Consider the following 24,289-nt stretch of genomic DNA (forward strand, 5'->3'; position numbering starts at 1 on the left):
TTTTTTCTTTCCGCTTGCATCTACAGCCCAATACCATGACCAACCATATTTGTAATGGCAAGCCTGCCAATCTGTGAAATGTTATATCCTTCCCTTCATTCGTTTTTCTTAAAATGTGCTTCACATGTTTGCTTTTTGCAATTTTGGTTAGAGTCATTCCCGGATGCTTCATATATGTATGTGTATATATGCATTTCACACTGATTATTTATATGATTAATAGAATAATGGTATTTTTGGTATCGATCATGAATCTAGTAACCTTGACAAAGATTAGTTCTAATAATTTGCTGATTTTCTTGGATTTTTTATGTAAATGGTGTAAATAGCTGTAAACAATAGTCTATTTTAATATATTTTTCTTTTCTGCCAATAATTGTATCTAATTTAATTTTTCTTACAGTGTTGATCAGAATTTCTAATATTATGTTGAATAATAGCAGTGATTAGTAGGCATCCTTGTCTTGCTCTTGATGTACAAAGCAATGATTCTAGGGGCACGTGGGTGGCTCAGCTGGTTAAGCCTCCAACTCTTGATTTCAGCTCAGGTTATGATCTCAGGTTGTGGGATCGAGCCCCAAGCCTAGCTCTGCGCTAGGTGTGGAGCCTGCTTGGGATTCTCTCTCTTCCTCTCTAAATAATAGTGGTAATAATAATAATAAAGCAATGGTTCTAAACTTTCTCCATTAATTATGATATTTGTAGTGGACGGGGTGTCAATGACCTTAACAGGTAAAAGAAATTAATTTTTATCCTTGGATTGGGAAGAGATTTTATTGTGAAAAATGTGTTGAACTTTATCAAATGCTTTTTTATGCTTTTGATTTAACCTTATGGAATCTTAAGTCATACAAAATATTTAATATTTGTGCAGTCAAATTTGTCATTTATAGTTTCTGGATAAATTATTGTGCTTTTAAAAGTGTGTCCAGGGATGCCTAGGTGGCTCAGTCAGTTAAGCGTCTGCCATGGGCTCAAGTCATGATCCCAAGGTCCTGGGATCCAGTCCCGCATCAGACTCCTTGCTCAGTGGAGAGCCTCCTTCTCCCTCTGTCTGCCACTTCCCCTGCTTATGAGCTCTCTCTCTCTGACAAATAATGTCTTTTAAAGTAAATGAATAAATGTGTATCCAAAGTCTAGGTTATAAAAATATTTTCCTAATTTTCTTATAATTTGAAATCTTTGTAACAGTATATGTTTTGGTATGCAGTGTGACATGGAGGTGCAACTTTGTGTTCCTCCAGATGGATGGTTAATATATTGTTTTGATTGCAATAGTTTTGTAATTTTTAATATCTGTTTACAACAGTAATAGGGATGACTAATGTTTCCTCTATTAAATTATTTACCCTAGAGATACTCTACAAAATGGTGCTACTCTCATCCTCTGTTACAATGAAAAAACAAACTTATGCACAGAGAGCTTACACCTGACTCAATCTTAGACAGTCTGGTTTCACAGTCATCTTGCTTCACTATTGGGAAGACAAGTCTCTCTTCATTTTTGTTTGTTTGTTTCAATAAATTCTTGGCTGATCTCTGGCATTTATTCCTTATGTAAATTTTGAAATCATTTAGTTATTGTTTTACATTTATATGTTAATCTTGGGAGGACTGGTTTTTCTTTCTTTACATAAATCTTCTCATCCAGTAATTATTTCCATTTGTTCAGATCTTGTTTCATTGCATTTCATAAGATTTCTTTATGTGTATCTTATCCATTTCTTGTTATATTTATTTCTAATTTTTTGAACTTTCTTTTCACTATTGAGAATGGAAGTTTTTCCCATTTTTATTTCTACATGAAGCTTGTGTGTGGAGGGGATTGGATGTGTGTGTGTTGGGGGGGGTGTTGTGATGAGTGTACCTGAGAAAATTAAGTTAATTTAATACTAAGTTTTATTTTTTTTAAGATTTTATTTATTTATTTGTCAGAGAGAGAGGGAGAGACAGAGAGCAAGCGCAAGCAGGGGGAGCGGCAGGCAGAGGGAGAAAGCAGGCTCCCCGCGTAGCAAGGAGCCTGATGCGGGACTTGATCCCAGGACGCTGGGATCATGACCTGAGTGAAGGCAGCCACTTAACCGACTGAGCCACTCAGGCGTCCCTAATACTAAGTTTTAAAACAGAATTTTTCGGGTCGCCTGGGTGGCTCAGTCAGTTAAGCATCTGCCTTTAGCTCAGGTCATGATCCTGGAGTCCCGGGGATTGAGCCCCACATCAAGCCCCACATCGGGCTCCCTGCTCAGCAGAGAGTCTGCTTCTCCCTCTTCCTCTGCCCCTCCCCCTGCTCCTTCTCTCTCTCAAATAAATAAAATCTTTAAAAAAAAAAACAGATTATTTTGTGTTTTTATGCATAAATCCATAACTAAAGATAGAGATAATCTTGTCTCTTTTTTCCCACTATTTATACAGGTTATTTCTAGAAACCAGAATCTAGAAAGCAGTATTGAATAAGCATGAAATATATGGGCAATCCTGCCTTGTTCTGGATTGAATGGAAATTATTTTGGCCCTGTACCTGAAGCTGCCTGGGGCCCTCTGGCCAACTTAGTAGTGTCTAAGCTTTAACAAGCACCCTTAGCCCATATCATTGATTAGCCTTTCTTTGTATACCTATAGATTGTGCATTCTTTCCTAGAAAGAACAGAATATTTCTGCATGTCACCAGGCCCTCCTGCACCACCCCTGGGTACCAAAGAACCAGACCCCCTTGCACAACCCCTGCTCACTAAGGAATCAGATCCCCTTGCACAACCTCCAAGCACTGAGGTAACATCTGTCGCTGGCACCATTGAGTCTGCACGTAATAAAGAAATGTTATGGGACCACTGTACTCCCTTTACTGATTATCTGCACTAAACCCCTTTAAAAACCCTTGGGCCAGGCAGAAACCATGGAGTTGGCCTTTGGACAAGAGTTCACCTTCTCCCCAGGTGGCCAGCCTCTTGAATAAAGCTCATATTCCTTTCCAATCAAAACTCATCTCTTGGGGCACCTGGGTGGCTCCGTTGGTTGAGCACCTGCATTTGGCTCGGGTCATGATCCTAGGGTCCTGGGATGGAGCCCTGCATCAGATTTCCTGCTCGGTGTGGAGCCTGCTTCTCCCTCTCCCGCTCCCCCTGCTTGTGCTCTCTCTCTCTGTCAGATGGATAAATAAAATCTGGGAAAAAAGACAACAATTCATTTCTTGAGTATTGGCTTTTCAAGCAAGAGGTAGCCAAACTTGGGTTTCAGTAACATACTGTCAAATTAATCATTTAACAGAATTATTAAATAAAAATTATTCTACTGGTGAAATGTGAATAAGGTCTGTAGTTTAATAATATTATGCCAATGTCAGCTTCCTGGTTTTGACTATTATACCATGGTTATGTAAGATGTTGTCACTAAGGGAAGCTGAGTGTACTAATTTTGTAATTTCTCTGTTAGGTGAGGTCATCAAGATGTGACCACTTGTTGACTCAAGAGCTGGCCTGGGCAGTTGGAGGCTCCTCACCCTTTCCCCTGTCCTTGAAATGCATGTTCCACTTGCTTTCCGCATTTTCAGAAGCTGCCCTAAGGATACAGCCTTGAGATAGAAATGTGATGTTGAAACTACCTAGACAGTATACTCGTCTGAACCCGTTAAGGTCTCTGTACAAACTTAAGATTTGGCAGGTGGGTGCTGAAAACTACTTGTCTTGAGTCTGCCTACAACAAGACTCTTAAGTAAATTCCCTTGCTCATTAAAACTGCCACCTAACTCTTTGATCTCAGGGTTGTGAGTTTGAGCCCCATGTTGGGTGTAGAGATTACTTTAAAAGTAAAAACTTGGAGCACCTGGGTGGCTCAGTTAGTTAAGCTTCTGCCTTCACCTCGGGCATGATCCCAGGATCCTGGGATTGATCCCTCTGTTGGGCTCCATGCTCATCAGGGAGTCTGCTTCTCCCTCTCCCTCTACCCCTCCCCTGCTCATGCTCTCTCTCTCTGTCTCTCAAATAAATAAAAAATCTTTAAAAAAATAAAAAAGTAAAATCTTTAAAACTGACACCTACCAATCTGAAATGGTTTGCCTCTTTTTTAATTAATTTTTTTAACTTAAATTCAATTAATTAACATATAATGTATTATTTGTTTCAGGGTTACAGGTCTGTGATTCATCAGTCTTATATAATACCCAGTGCTTATTACAACACATACCCTCCCCAATGTCCATCACCCAGTTACCCCATCCCCCCACCCCCCTATGGTTTGCCTCTTTTTTCATCTCTCCCTTCCTTTAGAGTACAGGGGCTGGTTTCAGATTACACCCAGGAAGCTCCCAAGGAGGCTCCAAAGCAACACTATTGTGTCTAAAATTATTTCAAAATAAAAAGGGTTTTTAAGAAATTATGATTAACTTGGGATACTGTTCAAACCTTGGCATTTGGTTAATGCCTACTAAACATCTCCACTACTGTGTGATGGTCATCTTAATTTTGAGACACTCAAAACTAAATTCATTATTTCCCCCCAACACTTGTTCCTGCTTTACCCCATTTCAATAAATGACAATTCCATTATTGTAGTTGCTCAAGCTGAAATCCTTAGGGTCATATATTTTTTTCCTTTTCTCATAGCCCACATGTAATCTGCCACAAAATCCTGTCAATTCCATGTTCAGAATATTATAAAGAATACAAAAAATAGTTATAATTCATCCACATATCACCACCTTTAATGCTAACACTGACTTCAGGGCTTATCTGCTTCAGCAGCTAGAGTTACCTTAACTAATATGATAAGATGATAGATGGATAGATGATCAAAAGATAGAGGATATAGATTGATAGATGACTGATTGATGGATGATATAGATAGATTGATAGATGATAGATAGATGATAGATAGATAATCCTTGTGGTACTTGTGGTATATGTGTTTCTAGACTAGATATCAAGAGGGGAAGTGCTAGGTCACTGGGTACGCTGATTTTTATTTTTAAAATACATCTAATTATCCTCCAAAGTGGTTGTTACCATTTACACCCACTCCTATTTGTGTAATAAAATATCAGTTTTCCCACAAACCTATCATTGAAGTTTAAAAATATTTGCGATCCTGGGGCACCTGGCTGGCTCAGTCAATGGAGCATGCAACTCTTGCTCTTGGGGTCATGAGTTCAAGCCCCATGTTCGATGTAGAGCTTACTTTAAAGAAAAACCAAACATATATTTTATTTATTTAAGATTTTATTTATTTGAGAGAGAGAGAGATCACAAGCAGGGGAGAGGGGCAGAGGGAGAAGCAGACTCCCTGCTGAGCAGGGAGCCCAATGTGGGACTCCATCTCAGGACCCTGGGATCATGACCTGAGCTGAAGGCAGACACTTAACCGACTGAGCCACCCAGGCACCCCAATAAATAAATATTTTTAAAATAAAAATATTTGCCATCCTGATGGGAGTAAAATAATGTCTCAGTATTATTTTAATATACTTTTCCTTGACTATTCCTGAGAAATTATGTTTTTTCATTCATCTAATTTCAGGTCTAATTTTATATCTCAACATGTGAAATCTTTTTATTTTCTGTTATTTTTAACATATCCAACTGGTTATACCAGGGAATAGAAAAACCATTTGTATTTTTATATAATCTACTTTACTAATGAAATTTATGAACTTTAATATTGTTTCAGTTGATTCTTAGACATACAAAATCTTGTCTTGATCTCTTTACCTATTCTTCTGAAATAAGTTTCTCTCATTTCTGTAAAATATCCTAAAGTTCTACTCATATCTTTTTAAGGTGTTAAACATCAACATTAATGTTAAAATGGAATTTTAAAAAAATTTATTACTATTTGCTCATCTTTTAAAAATAACAATAAACCATTACATGTAAACATAAATAACATTTTTATTTTGAAAATATAAGAACATTTGTCAAACCAGAAAATTTAGAGAGAAGAGTGGCATTATTTGACATTTTTGCATAACTTTAATGTCTGCTTAACAGATACACAGCTGGCCTCTCATATCTGCTTCTACAATCAATCTGTTGTGATTTGTTTTAATTGAAGTATATGAAGAAATTCAGCTTCACAAAGACACATAGATGGAAAAGAGAAGAGCATTTTTACAGCCTTTTCAGAGAATTGTGGACAGTCTTCTTTGATACTGAACCAAAATTAATAAGTGGTCATTTCTTAAAGATTAGTTACAATGTGGAATCTAAAACCGTATCAACAAATTTGTCATGTTCTGTCACAAACAAAAATAGAGAATTTATTTTTTTAAATGTTTTATTTATTTATTCATGAGAGTCAGAGAGAGAGAAAGAGAGAGGCAGCGGCAGAGGGAGAAGCAGGCTCCCCGCCTAGCAGGGAGCCCGATGAGGAACTCCATCCCAGGACCCTGGGATCATGACCTGAGCCGAAGGCAGACGCTTAACCATCTGAGCCACCCAGGCACCCCAAGAATTTAAATGTGAAACTGAACTTCAAAAAATGAAGAAGACACTGAAGCCAAACACATTTATAATCATTTGTTTGGGGAAGGATTTCTTAAACAAGACACAAAAACTCACACCATAAAGGAAAAGACTAATAAATTTGACTAAAATTCAGAATCTCTACCATCGAGACACCATAAAGAGAGGGACATTTACAAACAGAAGTAAAAATTGGTATCAAAGTTATCACACCCAGCAAAAACATGTACAGGTAATTCCCAAGGGGAAATTTAAACTAGCCAATATTATAAAAAGATGCCCATTCTCAATAGTAATCAGCAAAACATGAATTAAAACAATGAGATACCATTTCCTAACTACTCAGAAATATAAAATACAAGAAAAAACATAAAACACAAAACAAATTTTAGCATACAGATTCTATAGCCAGCGAGTTCAGTTTTAGAGTAATTTAATATATATGAGCAAGGGAGATGTGCAACAATGTTTATGGCAGCATTATTCATAATGGATAAAAGCTGCAAACAACCTAAGGAGGTCCATCTACTCTAGACTGGATAAATAAGCTGTGGTATATTCATACAAAAGGTCCCTATGCAACAGTTAAATAAATTAACTACAACTACATGAGACACACAAATAAACGTCAAAACTGTGTGAGCAAAGGGACACCTGGATGGCTCAGTCAGTTAAGCGTCTGCCTTCGGCTCAGGTCATGACCCCAGGGTTCTGGGATCGAGTCCCGCATCGGGCTCCTTGCTCAGCGAGGAGCCTGCTTCTCCCTCTGCCTGCCACTCCCGCTGCTTGTGCTCTCTCTCTCTCTTTCTAGTAAATAAATAAAATCTTTAAAAAAAAATGTGTGAGCAAAAGTATGTCACATGAGAATGGATAAACATGCTATTCACTTACATAATGTTTTTCCCTTCTTGATTTTTTTTTAGTAACTTTATTTTGAAATAGTTTCAGAATCACAAGAAGTTGCAAAAATAGTACAGAGTTCCCATGTACTCTTCACTCAGCTTCCCCCAATGATAATATCTTAACATAACCATAGTACATTCTCAAACCAGGACACTGGCATTGCTACAATACTATTAATTCATCTATAGACCTCATCTGGATCTTATCTGTTGTTATTTGCACTCTTTTCTTTTATGGGGGGAGATAATAGAGTTCTGTGGGTAATATATGAGTGATAAAGTTGACTTTTTATCACTTCTTATCACATATATAGATAGGTTCAGGTAACCATTCTCATAATCAGGATACAAAATGATTCCATCTCTACAAAGAAACCTTCATGTTATCCTTCCCCCAACCCTTGGCAATATGTTGTCATGCAAGAAATTAATAAATTTAAGAATCACAATAGTTAATTTCACCTTGAGAATAATCATGAAGATCTCACACATAAGACTTCTGAGGTAGAGCAATCTTCTATCTCTTGGCTTGGTTGAGGGTACAAGTTTATTGATCTTTAACTGTACATGCATATTTTCATCACATCTTCTCTATTTCCCATTTTTCAAAGAAATATACAGAACAGAAATCACAACTATTAGGGTGGTAGAAATCAATCCAAAATATTAGATATCATAATAAAAGACTAGACTGGTTTACAAACTAAAAGATATTTTCAGATTGGATTTTTTTATACAGCTACATCCTATTTACAAGAGACACATCTAAAGCTTAAGTACACAGGTTTAAATGAAAAGAATTGAGAAATACATAACAGATACCAATAAAAAAAACTGGCATGACTTTACTAATAATACTAAGTTAATTAGATTAAATAAAGATTAAAAAATCCTCCTCTTTACTATCTCCAATTTTTCTCCTAGTTTGTCCTGAACCCATTTCAATCGGGCTTTTGTGGGCAGTAGGTCACAGAACCAATTTTGACAAGGTCATCAAGGACTTATATTGATATTTTGATATTTATTGTTAAATTCAATCAGGAAAAAGGGGGAAGGGCCAAGGAGGAGTGGGTAGGGAGAGTCTCAAACCTCAGCACAGTCTAGCCAAGTTTGGGCCAGGCCAGTGGAGTGTTCTTGAGCGACAGCCATCACTAGAAGAGCCCTACTACCCAGAGGAATGGGCTTGCACTATTACTCCTGCCATGCTTAGTCACTGCTAGGAGTAGTCTTAGCACAACACCAAAGGTAGGTCCTGGGATGGGTAGCAACCAGGGCCATTAGCCAACTAAGCCCCCAGGTAGATACCTAAGGGGCAGGTTCTCATGGCTGCCACACAAATTTCTGATAGCTCCCCCACTATGAAACTACAGTAAGGACTTTGTTTTAAAAGAGTATCTCTTTTCTCATGTAACATGAGTCTAGAAATAAGCAGTTCAGGACTGCTGTAGTCACTCAAGAAACCCCCTGGGGAGCAAGGAGCCCTATGTTCTGGCTGCACCATCTCTACCTGTGGCTTCTGCCTACAGGTTACAAAGTAAGGTCTTCCAACTCCAGGCTCTGTATCCAGGTTCTAGGCAGAAAGGAGGAGGAAGGACCATGAACAAAAAGTGAAAATAACAAGCATGGGACTGTCTCCTTTTCAAGAGCTTTCCCAGAAGCTACACTAGTGACTCTGCCTACCTGCCCTGGGCCAGAGCTCTGGGACATGACCACTCCTTCAAGAAAGAATAAGAGAGAGAGATGCTTGGGTTTTTGTTTTTGGTTTTGGTTGGTTTGTTTGTTTTGTTTTTATAGTAAACATTAACAAATTGAGCAAAATCCAAGTTCTGAGAGTAAGAAGAATGAGGAGAATGGATATAGAGGCAGCCAGCAGTGTCTGCTACACTGGGCTAGAGAGAAAGTTCCAACAAATGCCAAAGAATCCATATCCTACAGATCACTGACTCTGACCACAAGGCAGTTAAATGGGAAATGAAAAACAAGGCAACAAAGAACTCCTGGCACTGCATCTTGAAAACATATTCCCGAACAACCCATGAGTCCAAGAAGTCATCAAAATGGAAATGAGACAATATTTACAACCGAGCCATAATAAATACAAATATTACCTATCACAGCTTGTTCAAAAATTTAGAGGGCATCTTGAGGGATATGAGTATTCTTGAGTATTTATATTATGAAAGAAAAAAACAAATTAATGAGTTAGGGGTAAGCACAAAGGCAATGCCATGTTCACAACATGGACATAGCCTCTCTCCCTCAGAACAAGTTCTCTTGTGAATAGCAAGTGAAGATCCATACCTGAAGACCTTCCATATTCATTATACTAAAAGGACTTTCCTCCAGTGTCGTCCTCACATGTTGCATACAAGAATGAGTGCTTGTGAAGGCTTTCACACCTTCTTTTGTGGAAAAAAAAAAATATATGACTTTTCTGTGTGGTTCCTGCCCTGATTCTTTTGAGTTGAAAAAGTGACTTTTGCCAAATGGCTCTATTACATGTCTATTATCCCAGAGCTTCACACATAAGATTTCTTAAAATCATTTTCATAACTAAATTATGTTCCAAATCCTCAATAAAGGATGTTTGTGGGATGGGAGGGATTTGATTATAGTTTGTGTGCTAGTAACATTATTTTGTTAATGCTAAATTTCATCAGTGTATTAATGATATTTTGATTACAGAGGAAAATGTCTGTGGGAAGGCAATTCTTCATGGGTAGCTCACGTGTGCACATCTTACTCTGTTCTGGACTATGTCTCCAAGGATGTTTATATAACATCCTTAGAGCAGAGGGCAGGTTTTTTGTTGTTCAGTGTAATAAAGATAATGTCTCCCTCTGGGGCAAAGAACAAGCACGTTTGTTTGCAGCTCCTTAGAAAAGCTTGGGGCTCCAAGCTGTGATACAAACCCACTTCATGTCACCCCTGTGGGACTTGGGAGTCAAGAGGAATTGACAGCAATATGAAGCTTGTACTGCCTGCTGTCCTGTAATAAAGTCCTTGGTCTCTGACCCAGAAGTCTGGTGTCTTTGGCCAACATCCATTAAACTGTGGCAGGCTAACTTGTTAACCTATAAGTAGGGGGAAATCTCAGATCTTTGAGTTCCTGACAATGTCCTTGTTCTTAGGATAAATGTTAAAGAAGTCTCATGTCTGTAATGGCTCACCCATAAAATAAAATTATACACAAATGAAAAAAGCTGTAACTGTCAAAAAATGTTGACAACTGGTGAATCTAGGTGAAGGAATGAACTTTGGGAGAATTTTCCCAACCAGTATTATAAGGCCACCATATTCTTGAAACAATAACAAAAGGACAACATGAGAAAGAAAAACAGCAGGCCAATCTTACTCAAAGATGCAAAAATCCTAACATATTAGGAAGCCAGGAACAATGATATGTAACTAATATGTGATGGCCAAGTTATTCAGGAATGCAAAGTTAATTTCACAGTGAAAAATCAATTAAAGTAATTTACCACACAAACATGTTAGAGATGTTACATGTATTCATTCACTCATTCATTCAACAAATACTTATTGAGTGCCTACCATGTGTCCTACCATTGTTCTAGGAGTTTTGAAATACATCAGTGAACAAATATAATCATCTCAGGAGATGCTGAACAAACATTTGATAAAATTCAACATCTGTTCATGAGAAAGGATGCCAACATCCCAGGAAAAAGAAAGAAACTTTCTCATCCTAGTAAAGTTATCTATAAAAATGTTACAGAGAACACCACACTTAAAGATGAAATATGAAAAAAAAAATGCCCTTTAAGATCAGGAAGAAGACAAGAATACCTAGGACTGGGCGCCTGGGTGGCTCAGATGGTTGGGCGTCTGCCTTCAGCTCGGGTCATGATCCCAGGGTCCTGGGATCGAGTCCCGCATCGGGCTCCCTGCTCCTTGGGAGCCTGTTTCTCCCTCTGCCTCTCTCCATCTCTGTCTCTTACGAATAAATAAATAAAATCTTAAAAAAAAAAAAAAAAGAATACCTAGGACTGCTTCTAGTCAATATGGTTCAAGTCCCAGCCAGAGGGCAACAAAAGCATAAGAAAGGTATACAAATTAAAAAGGAGCAGGGGAAATCTGCCTGTATTGGTAGATATGATTATCTACAGAAAACCTCAAAAGAGCTACACATCAGTTATTAGAATAAGAATATAGCAAGTTTGCTACAAGCCAAACTCAACACACAAAGAGAATTATAATCTATAAGGACCACAAGATACATATACCTCTAGCCCTTCTCCAGAAACCTTACATCCCGCTTTAGTTTGAATTACCCACAGCCTACGAAAGAAAACCATTCAAGGTCTCACAAAAAGTCCAACAAGGCTTTTAAAGAACACAAGGAAGAGAACCAAATTAGGAAGTGTGGCATTGAAACTACTGAGTAAAAGGAGGAAGACTCTGAAAAAGACGACATCTCCAAGCTAAATAAATACCTCACCTGAATCCCAATAAATGAGCTAAAGAGGGTCATACTCTTCAGTCATGCACCTACTCCAAAAAGGATTCATCAGTTGAACTCACACATCATTTGAGAAAAGATCATGCTATTGTCCCCTACAAGGAACACCACTATTGCAAAGATGACTTCAAAGCTAAGTATTATGGACATATCCTACCACAATGGAGACTGTAGCTTGATTTATCAAAATGAATGCACAATGGAATCTCCTTCTATAACAGTTTTAGTGAGATATAGTTTACATACCATAAAACTCAACCATTTTAAATGTATAATTCAAATGATTTTTAGTGAACGTAGTTGTACAACTATAAGCACAAACCAGTTTTAGAAACATTACTATCAACCCAACAAGATCCTTCATGCCTGTTTAATCAGGTTCCCAACCCCAGCCCAGGCAAACACGAACCTACTATCTGTCTCTATGGCTTTCCCTATTCTGGATATTTCATATAAATGAAATCATACAATATGCGGTCCCTTGTGACTGGTTTCTTTCACTGAGCATGTTTCTAAAGTTCATTCATGTTGTAGCATGTATCAGAACTTCATTTCTTTGTATTGCCAAATAGTGCATTGTATGGATAGCTAGATTTTGTTTACTTATTTTCCAGTTGATGGACTTTCAGGGTTTCCTCTTTTGGCTATTATGAAACATGCTATGAACATTTGTGGGCAAGTTTTTGTGTGGACATATCTTTTTCATTCTCTTGGGGGTCAAATGGTAAATTTATTTTAAGAAATCGCCAAACTTCTTCAAAATGACCACACATCATTTTACAATCCCACCAGCAATGCATGTTCCCTGAACGTTGGAGGCTGCTTTTTTCTGGTCCTTCTTTTCCCTCAAGACCCATGTTTGTCGGGTGCCTGGGTGGCTCAGTCATTAAGCGTCTGCCTTCGGCTCAGGTCATGATCTCAGGGTCTTGGGATCAAACCCCGCATCAGGCTCCCTGCTCAGCGGGGAGCCTGCTTCTCCCTCTCCCACTCCCCCCTGCTTGTGTTCCCTCTCTCGCTGTGTCTCTCTCTGTCAAATAAATAAATAAAATCTTTAAAATCTTTAAAAAAAAAAAAAAGACCCATGTTTGTCAATATAAATGCTTTTTTTAGATACTAAGAAGCCAATGTCCACACTTCATATTTTTAAGAAAATAACATTTTAAATATATATATTTATAAAATGTATAAAACTTTACTGAAAGACATTAGAGAATGACTAAATAAATGAAGATATTGAGTTTAAGGCCTGAAAGATTTAACAATTCTACCAGTACTGATCTAATGAAATGCCAATATGATTTTTTGTGGAATTGTGTAAGCTTATTATAAAATACATATGAAGAAATGAAAGGCACAGAAGAGAGAAGCTACTCTTGAAGAACAAGTTGTAGGGATCTGTCTCTCAGATGTTAAAAAATAGAATAAAGTTATTAAAGATGGTGCTATATTGGTACAGGATTAACAAATTTGATTATAACAGAATGGAAGGCCCAGAAACATAAAAACATGCACACAGAAACTTCAAACGGGGACTGACTTTCAGATTAGAGTTCTAGGAAAAATGGTTATCTACCAGGGAGGAAATTAAATTGGACCCCTCCTGATACCACATATAAAAAAATCAATAATGGAAAACAAAATATTTTAGAAGACATTTCAGAAGGACTTTTTAGAAACACTTTAGAGGACAAGAGAGTAGAACATATTTATGACTGCATGTTATTGCCCCAACACAATCACCCAAAGACTACCAGGACAAAATCTATAGTCTAACAAAGTCAGGTTTACTGGCTCATTGCAACAAGGGAGACCACACACCTAAGGAACCATGGGTATCCTACCAAACAAAGGAAGACCTATGGATATCATAAAATCTGGGGGAAGGAGAGAGTTCAGGTGAAATTTAAATGAAGTTGTATTTTGATAGGCTCAAAAAGGAAATCAACATTGTGAGTTAAAATACATCTAACAGAAACAGTATTTAGAATTAAACCAAAATAAAAATACCTTAGGTCGAAACCCATGTAATGTAGCTAAAGGGATATTGAGAGGATATCTATGGCCTTAAATGCTTTTATTCACAAATACGATCTGAAAACTAAGGAGTTAGACTTCCATTTTGAGGATAAGACCCTGAAGAAAGCAATTCCATATTTATAACGCTCATAAGGTTTCTCTCCTACCCTGAATTTCTTTGTGCAGGAACTGAAGTCCCCGTGGAGGGCTTTCTTACACTAACGATATTCACAGAGTTGCTCACATGTGAGATCAACTGGGGCTTTCCCATGTGCTTCTAATCCTAGGGCTTCTCTCCACTGTGAGCACTCACATGTTTCTTATGGGATGGGTGACTACTGAAGTTTCCCACAGTAGCTGCACTGGTAAATCTCCCCTGTATGTACCCTCTTGTGAGCAGTCAGGTTAGAGCTCCTATTGAAGGCTTTTCCATGGTTGCTGCAATGGTAAAGCTTCTCCCCATTATGGGTTCTCATGTGTGCCATCAGATGCAATCTCCTGCTAAAGGCTTTGCCACAATCTTCACACAGATAGTCCCTCCCTGGTGTGCACTCTCTTATGCATGGTCAGGTTCCTGCTCCTGACGAAGCCTTTCCACAGTCATTGCATTTATACAGCTTCTCCCATTGTGTATCCTCTTGATTATAGCAAGGCTCAAGCTGGATCTGAAGAGTTTCCCACATTGGCTAAACTCATACGGTTTCTCTCCAGTGTGGATTCGCACATGTGTCATAAAGGAGGAGTGATGACCCACGAGCTTTCCCACACTGAAAACATTCACAGGGTTTCTTGCCAGCATGAGATCACACATGGGTCTGAAGGGATGAAGGATAACTAAACACTCTCCCACATTCTTTACATTCATTTCATTTCTCTCCTGTGTAATTTCTCTTGGGCCAAACAAGGTTAGAATTGCTTCTGATCGCTTTTCCACACAAACTGTATTCATGGGGTTTCTCTCTGGGTTGAGTTAGTGCCTGTTGGTTAAGGGATAAGCAATAATTAAAGGCTTTCTCACTTTAATTGCACTCATGGGGATTCCCCACCACCACAGAAAGTCTGCACTAGGGATGCCTGGGTAGCTCAGTCTGTTAAGCATCTGCCTTTGGCTCAGGTCATGATCCCAGAGTCCTGGGATCAAGTCCCACATCAGGCTTCTTGCTCAGCGGGTAGCCTCAGTGGGTAGCTTCTCCCTCTGCCTGCCACTCCTCCTTGTGCTCTCTCTCTCTGACAAATAAATAAAATCTTTAAAAAAACTCTGCACTGGGGTGCCTGGGTGGCTCAGTTGTTAAGCGTCTGCCTTCGGCTCAGGTCATGATCCCAGGGTCCTGGGATCGAGTCCCACATCGGGCTGCCTGCTCGGCGGGAAGCCTGCTTCTCCCTCTCCCACTCCCCCTGCTTGTGTTCCTGCTCTCGCTCTCTCTCTCTGTCAAATAAATAAATAAAATCTTAAAAAAAAAAAAAAGTCTGCACTATAAAAAGCAAATTCCTACATGAGAAATTACTACCATTTTCAGAGCACATGTACCGCTCCTGCCCTATTTGAGTTCTTCCGAATTTTAAGTAAGGTGAATGCTCTGCCACAAGGTCCCATCATAGTCACGACATTCTAAAGCTGCTTATGTAGATTTTTCTTGATAAATACTTAAAAACTGAATTATATGTCAAAATTCACTAAGTCATATTAATGGATCTGCTTACTTACAGCAACTCTCCATAAATAAATACTAAAATTGGTTTAGAATGTTCCCCAAATTCATGATACTCAGAGACTCTCTCCTAAGAAACAACTTCTTCTGGGTGAAGGTCACCGGACCCAAGTGTCTCCCCATGGTGGTCGTGCTCTTCTTCCATAACACAGCCATCCCAGACTTCTTCTGCAGAGAACCAGCAATGTGCCCTCATGAGCCTTACCATTTCTCTGACAGGAGGTGTTTTTTCCAAACTTTATTCTGCTTTGCAGTGGTGTTTTTGGCTTTAAGTTGAAACTTTTGATCTGAAATTAATGGGGGAGAGGAGGACAGACATTTAAGTTCTTAGAGAAATAAATGATGAGATAAAGTAATTAAAAACAAAAACGAAGAGCCAGGCCCATATAGCTTTTATTCATAGACTGACCCTAAACATGAGAAGTCAATGTGACAGTGAAGAATGCCCCAGCAGTTGGACAGACTTTAAGGATTTCAGCAATATGAAGAATTTGATAGTGACAGAAACAAGGGATGGAAATGCTAAGAAATGTTTTTGTCAAGAGTGAAATGGCTGCTAACAGTCTGACAGAGGGCACTATCAAAGTTTGGGGACAGTAGAAAAATGAACAAACTGGTGGGGTCATGTTCCAATAAAACTTTATTTACAAAAGTGGAAATGTTCAGAAAAAAAGGAAGCAGGACAGAGAGAGCTTTCTCTGGGAACAAAAGAAAGTTGGGGAGAAAAGGAAGAAGGAGAGGAAGCGAAGCCAAAGCTTCAAGAGAAATTCATCCCAAGTGGCCTGAGATGATTTCTCAAACAAGGTAACATTTAGACGGCATTCTAATAGCAGTGTACGGTGACAGATGGTAGCCACACTTGTGGTGAGCATAGCATAACATAAAAACTTGTTGTGTAACTCCTATGTTGTACACCTGAAACTAATGTAACACCGTGTGTCAACTATACCTCAATTTTTTAAAAATCATGACATTTTAGAAATTCCCTGAATGGAGTTCCTTTTGCCTGGGGCTCACCTACACTGGTTTCTTAGAGAGTCAGAACTCTCTTTTTCTTGGTCCCCAGCTCCTCCTGCTCTACCTAGGTGAGCAGGTCGGGTTTATGGAAATGACACCTGTGCACAGGGAAAGACACATCAAGGGGGATGTGCAGGGATGAAAAGGCAACTTCCCCTCAGAGTGGGGGCAACACTTGCAGAGGATGGGCATGTGTGACCCCATGAGCAATGAGGTGATGGCACCCAGGACCCACACAAACTACCTCACATCATGCCCTGTAGGGATTGGGGATCCCCAGCCCCAAGCTCAGAGACACACTTCAGGAGCACCAAAGCTTCTAATCATGAAGAAAATAAAGTTGGCATAAAGATGAATCTTCAGGGGCGCCTGGGTGGCTCAGTTGGTTGAGCGACTGCCTTCGGCTCAGGTCATGATCCTGGAGTCCCGGGATCGAGTCCCGCATCGGGCTCCCTGCTCGGCGGGGAGTCTGCTTCTCCCTCTGACCCTCCCCCCTCTCATGTGCTCTCTCTCTCTCATTCTCTCTCTCTCTCAAATAAATAAATAAAATCTTTAAAAAAAAAAAAAAAGATGAATCTTCATTCTCAAGGGGAAGATGCTAGACTAGGGATTAGTGACTAGAGCCCGGAGTTAGCCACCTGCTTTTGTAAATACACTTTTATTGGAACACAGCTCTATCTGTTTACATACCATACTACACCGGGCACTGCATTAGCAGCATTGTGTCGTTGCAACAGAAACTCTATGGCCCACTATGCAGGAAACATTTCCTCTCTGGCCTTTAAAAGAAAAGTGTGGCCACTCCTGTTCTACACTGTCACTCCTCAAGAGTGAGCCACATCTCCTACTTCACTACTCTTTTCCCAAGACCAAAAACAGTTCCTGGAATGTAACAGATGCTTAAGAAATATTTGCAGCAGGGCGCCTGGGTGGCTCAGTCAGTTGAGCGTCTGCCTTTCACTCAGGTCATGATCCCGAACTCCCGGGATTGAGTCCTACGTCGGGCTCCCTGCTCGGCGGGGAGTCTGCTTCTCCCTCTGCCCCTCATCCCGCTCTCGTGCTCTCTCTCTCTCTCAAATAAATAAATAAAATCTTTTAAAAAAATATTTGCAGCAGAAATCTACCAATGAAGAGATGAGGCTGACTGAGGCCAGTTTCCTGTAGTTCTTTAGCATCAGGTCTCTGTACTTAATTTTCTGAGCAGTGTCCAGTGATGCCCACTCCTCCTGGGAGAAGTCCACCACCACTTCCTCAAAGGTCCCTGAATCCTGAAACATCACACACATTCAGGCTCAGCCAAAGCTCATCTCCATCAGTGTCCCAGGAAGGCAGAGTGTGAGGAGGATGGCACCAGAAGACCAAGAAGTGGGAAATTCAGATGCGGACAGAAAGGGTTCCTCGCTTCATCTCTCTCCACACACACATCCTCAGCAGTCTTGTCTAGCCTCATCGATTTATTAGCTCTTCAACAAGTGGTTGAACTTTTCTCTCTTCAACTAGTCTGTGAACCCATCTGGCCTGGGTCCCCTAGGTGAATTGCCACACAGCCCTGAGCTCATGGAAGCCTGGGACAAATACTTAGTAAATGAATGAATGATGTCTCCATGAATTCCTGAGACAAAGTCATCTCATAGCCTTTCTTGGTTTTCTGCCACAGCTCTGAAGTGACTACTGAGCTAATATGAACAAGGCACTGAAAAAAAAATTCACAAACACTGAGCATTCTCTGGGAAGTCCCTTAGCCACCATTCATTAGAGGCTAAGGGTCCTGAGGAAGTGTGGAGACAAGTCCTGGTCAGGTTGGAAGGCTCCAGGCCACCAGAAGGAGACACAGCCAACCTCAGGGAGGGAGACGTCACATTGGAAAGAGGGGGTTTCTGATTACCTGTAACCAGACTGTCAGCAACCCTGAGCCATCGCTTCTGCCTCCACATTCCCTTCCTGGAGACAGGTAGTCTTGAACAGGCACAGCTAGAGGAAGGACAAGAGGGTGGATGTGAGAGGCAGGATATGCTCTAGACTCCAGCCAGCACATGCCTGGAAGCTGCATCACAAGACCCATGACCACACATGAAAACAAAGCAAATGCCGTGTGCACACAGGTTTCCTAAAAGGCCGCAGGAGTCCTGTCTCTCACAGCCAGCGAAGAGCCTTGTCGGCCTTGCTGCCCATGAGGAAGCCTAGCAAACCCCCATGACTGTTAAGGGTACTCAAGTTCAGAGAGGTTTAGCAAGTCAATTGCCCAAGTTTATAAAAAGAATGCAAGGTATCATGTATTATTCCCCAAACATCCCAAACCCAGGCACCAACCCTGATGCAAGCAGATTGGAGGGCTCCTGGGCTCTACTCCCACCTTGTTCCTAGCCTTTGGAAGCTGTGAAGGAAGAGGGCCTCAGGAAAATGAAAGTGGCCAGGGCGTGATCTAGCTCCAGGCAGGTGCACAACAGGGAAGAAAGCCCATGCAGGTATGGCGGGAGCTTGGTGTGACCTGGGTGTCTGGAGAGGAAAGTGATGGGAGAGGGTGGCAGATGGGCCAGGAGCCAGGTCAAGATCAGGGCAAACAAGCCTAGATTGAATCTGAATTTACACCTTCTGATTGGCAGCTTCGCAGGAGTTCTGTAAGAGTTTTCCATTCCTATTTGTATTTTTAAAGATCAAAACTGGCAGCTGCTCAAAGGACAGAAAGGGGAAGGCAAGAGTAGAAGCAGGGGTGGGTGGTGAGGGCCAACAGCAGAGTCCAGGTGACAACGGGGACTCCTTGGGAAGGGAGAAGCAGCAGAGATGATTGTATACATTTTGTAGGAAACGTCTAAGGATTTGCTAGGGACTTACACTAGGATGAAATGTGGGGAGAGAAGATGTGCAGCCAGTGAGAGAACTTAGAGAAACCACAGAATGATCCAGTCTTTACACTGACAGTGTTGAGCTTCACACCCAAACCCTGTGCTCCTAGAAAATTGTGATGGGTAAGAAATCCCCCAGCCCTTTTGTGTTCTGGGAAATGCCTAAATGCAATGAAACACCCTTCCCTATATGACTTAGATATCTAAGACAGGAGGATGACCCCTTGTTGGCCAGGCACAGACTATCCAAATTCCCATTTTTGTCTAATGAATGAGTAGCTGAACTGTTCGTCCCCACTGAACTACCTAGATAAAATACCTTTGAATTTAATTTGACTTCACTGAACTTCGGTGCAGTTTCTCTCCTCCCCCAACCTACCCCTGAGCACTGGAACATAACAACCCTCTACCAGCCCCTCCCTGACAATCAGCTGACCTCCCTGATCAAAAAAATCCTATCACCCCACCCACTCGTCCCACTTCCCAGCCTTCTGAACTCCTTCCTATAAAAGAAAAGCTCTTTAGTGCCAGACTTTAGGGTGGGAGCGTTCTGCCTATGGCAATAGTCTCTCCTTACAGTACCAATAAGCTGGGTAGGTAAAGATTAAGAAGAGGCAAATTTGTTCAAGGTGAGGTTTTACAGGGAAAAAAAAAAATATATATATATATATATATATATATACACACATATAGTATATGATGTGAAAATTAATATGTATATATCATATACAATATACTTTATAAATATACACAGCATTTAACATATTTTACATATAGCATGTTAATGCTGTAACACTAATATTAATTAACACCCCATCAAATTAAACAGGGTATACAGCGACAGAGAGCCCAGGTACGAGGGATGCAGCTATCCATCTGACCATTGCCTCCCCACATCGTACACAAGAGGAAGGGGATGAGAGCTGGAGGGTTCAGGAAGGGAAGGGAAATTTCCTCCTGGGGCAGGGACACTCCCACAAGGTATGCTCCCCCTTAGAGAAGTTTGATAGGGCAAAGGGTTTTGGTGGGGGTTGGGGCTTTGGGGAGGATCTTTTGGCAAGAGGCATATCAAGGCCTGTTTTTAAGCTTGTGAGAATAATGTGGGTTGGCAGGAATAATTCAAAACATGTTAGACCAGCAGGCTGAGGCAGGGCTTCTAGGGTATATCTTATCTGGGCTCCAAGTTCAGGCCTCCTCAGCACTGGGTAGAAAAACTGTCTTAGCCACAGATGACAAAGGATGACTAGAGGCCATTGGTAGTTGGGAGTGTCCTAGGGATATTGGAATTTATGTCTACAAAATTTTAAATAACTCCTATCCTTAAACCAGCAACTCATAGGATTATAGCCAAGAGAAATCCCGGCATCCCGGCATCGATGCAGAAAGAGAAAGAGAGATAGCTTGTCCACTACAAACTGATTATCATAGGTAAAAACTGGAACCAATCAAAATACACATTATAGCATTAATTATCATATATCGTACCATGGGATATGATTATGGTGTTTATTTTTTAAAGATTTTATTTATTTATTTGAGAGAGAAAGAATGCACAAGCAGGCAGAGGGGCAGAGGGAGAAGGAGAAGCAGACTCCTCGCTGAGCAGGGAGCCCGATGTGGGGCTCAATCCCAGGACCCTGAGATCATGACCTGAGTTGAAGGTCTTAACCGACTGAGCCACCCAGGTGCCCTGATTATGGTGTTTAAAACAAAAACTGACATAGATCTGAAGGTAAAGTATAAATATATTTATATGACTTATAAAATATATATATGCAGAGAGGCATGTACCTGCATTAAAAATGACCGTTAGGCAAAGAATTTGAATAGAAATTTCCCCAAAGAAAACATATAGATGGCCAATAAGCACACGACAAGATGTTCAACATCACTCACCATTAGGGAAATGCAAATCAAACCCATAATGAGATGCCACTTCATATCCATTAGGATGGCTATTATCAAAAAAATAAAAATAGAAATCACAAGGGTTGGTGAGGTTTTGAAGAAATTAGAACCCTTGCTCATTGCTGAGGGGATTATGAAACAGTGCAGCCACTGTAGAGAACAGTATGGTGGTTCCTCAAAAAGCTTAACATAGAATTACCATATGATTCAGCAATTCCATTTCTGAGTATATACCCAAAGAACTGAAAGCAGAAACTTGAACAGATATTTGTAAACTAATGTTCATAGCATGATTCACAAAAGCCAAAAGATGGACAACCCAAATATCCATCAACAGATGGAAAAACAAAATGTACATACATAAGGCTGAATAACATTATAGTTGTGTTTATATATTATATATTATAAAACTATAGCATAAATAAATAGAAGTGCATATATTTATTTTTTATATTTATATTAAATATAACTATATATTTATATTTTATAATATAAAATGTTATAGAACACATATAAAATGCAAATATACCAAAAATATAAAATATGCAAAATATGTAAATATATAATGTAAAATATACAAAAATATAACATAATATATAAAATATGTAAACTATAAATATAAATATGTGACTATAATAAACATAAACATATATAATGTAAATATAATATTATTCAACCTTAAAAAGGAATGAAATCCTCATACATGCTATAACATGCATGTATTTTAAAACATTACGCTATGTGAAATAATCTGGACACAAAGGAACAATACTGTAGGATTCAACTTATACAAGGTACTGACAATAGTCCAGTTCATAGAGAAAGAAAGTAGAATAGAGAGTACCAGGGGCTGCGAGTTAGGGTTATGGGGAGTTACTATGTTTTTTTTAAGATTTTTAAAAATTTATTCCTTTGAGAGAGAGAGAGCGTGAGCAGGGGAGAGAGGCAGAGAAGCAGACTCCCCGCTGAGTCAGGAGCCCCCCCCAGTCGGGCTCAATCCCAGGACCCTGGGATCATGACCTGAGCCAAAGGCAGACCTTAACCATCTGAGCCATCCAGGTGCCCCAGGGAGGTTTTCTGGTTTTTTTTTTAAGATTTATTTATATGAGAGAGAGAGAGAGAGAGCCGTGCGGACGCATGCATGCACAAGAGAGGGGAGGGACCGAGGGAGAATCTTCAAGCAGACTCCCTGCTAGGGGGCCCACACAGGGCTTGATCTCATGACCCTGAGTACATGACCTGAGCCACAACCAAGAGTCAGACGCTTAACTGACCAAGCCACCCAGGTGTCCTTGGGGGGTTATTTTTTAACTGGAAGAGTTTCATTTGGGGAAGATGAAAAACTTCTGGAGATGCATGGTGCTCATGGTTGCACAACAATATGAATGTACTTAATGCCAATGAATAGTACCCTCATAAAAGGTTAAAAGGACAATTTTATGGTATGTACATTTTATCACAATAATTTAAAAAAAGAGGGGCGCCCGGGTGGCTCAGTCGTTAAGCGTCTGCCTTTGGCTCAGGTCATGATCCCAGGGTCCTGGGATCGAGCCCCACATCGGGCTCCCTGCTCTGCGGGAAGCCTGCTTCTCCCTCTCCCACTCCCCCTGCTTGTGTTCCCTCTCTCGCTGTGTCTCTCTCTGTCAAATAAATAAAGAAAATCTTTAAAAATAATAATAATAATAATAATAATAATTTAAAAAAAGAGGGGTGCCCAGGTGGCTCAGTCAGTTACACGTCTGCCTTCAGCTCAGGTCGTGATCCTGGGGTCCTGGGATCGAGCCCCAAGTCGGGCTCCCTGCTCAGCCAGGAGTCTGTTTGTCCGTCTCCCTCTACGCCACTCATGCTCTCTCTCTCTCAAATAAATAAGTAAAATCTTAAAAAAAATAAAAATAAATGAAAGCAAGGCCACACTGCTATTGGTAACACCAGAGGCCTCTAGAGAAAAGCACGACACTGTATTTCATGTGCACTTGGCAGGGAGAATGTGAAGGGAAACATTAACATTTTTACTCTATAGTTTTCTGAATTAGTTGAATGTTAAACAAGAAAAACAACACACCCATGCATCACTTGTGTAATCAAGAAAAATTAAACAGTCATGTACAAACAGAAATAATGCACGTAGCTGAATCATCACCTCTGCACACAGCTAATCTCACTGATCCAAGTGACTTTTACCTCACCTCCACACACACCAAATGCCTTCCATTTGGAACCCTGCCAACAGCATACTCTAGACCCACTCATTACTGACTACAGATTCATATTTCATCTATTTCCAATCTTTCTTTCCAACCAAGGGAAGAGCTTTTTAATTTTTTTTCAAAGATCCATCTATTTGAGAGAGACAAAGGGAGAGGGAGAGAGAGAATTTCAAGTAGACTCCCCACTGAGCATGGAGCCCAACACAGGGCTTGATCTCACAACCCTGAGCTGAAATTAAGAGTCGGATGCTCGGGGTGCCTGGGTGGCTCAGTCGTTAAGCGTCTGCCTTCGGCTCAGGTCATGATCCCGGGGTCCTGGGATCAAGTCCAGCATCGGGCTCCCTGCTCAGCGGGGAGCCTGCTTCTCTCTCCCGCTCCCCCTGCTTGTGTTCCCTCTCTCGCTGTGTCTCTCTCTGTCAAATAAATAAATAAAATCTTTAAAAAAAAAAAAAAAGAGTCAGATGCTCAACCGATGGAGCCACCCAGGTGCCCTGGGAAGAGCTTTTTAAATCAAATATCTACAGCCTTATGAAATACATCCACATAATCTTACATTCTTTAGATGGTACAAAGCATACATCATTGTGCATTACAAAGGCAACATCACTGTGGTATATATATATATACAATGGAATATTATGCAGCCATCAAAAGAATGAGATCTTGCCATTTGCAACAACGTGGATGGAACTGGAGGGTATTATGCTGAGCGAAATAAGTCAAACAGAGAAAGACATGTATCATATGACCTC

At 40.2% G+C, this 24,289-nt stretch overlaps 1 long non-coding RNA gene across 2 annotated transcripts in view; it reads right to left on the minus strand.

The window, feature by feature from the left end:
- Positions 1-5,861: 5,861 nt before the first annotated feature.
- Positions 5,862-24,289, minus strand: part of LOC115943385 (uncharacterized) — a 22,930-nt gene continuing 4,502 nt past the window's right edge. For both annotated transcript variants that reach the window (XR_004077958.2, XR_014143071.1), the window contains exons 3-5: positions 18,465-18,550; positions 15,768-15,849; positions 5,862-14,830 (exon numbers count right to left, since the gene is read on the minus strand). This is a non-coding gene — a long non-coding RNA (uncharacterized LOC115943385). The remainder of the gene's footprint in view (positions 14,831-15,767; positions 15,850-18,464; positions 18,551-24,289) is intronic.

Source organism: Leptonychotes weddellii, chromosome 1 (assembly GCF_054177405.1).
Source record: "Leptonychotes weddellii isolate Sample4059 chromosome 1, ASM5417740v2, whole genome shotgun sequence".
Taxonomy (NCBI): domain Eukaryota; kingdom Metazoa; phylum Chordata; class Mammalia; order Carnivora; family Phocidae; genus Leptonychotes; species Leptonychotes weddellii.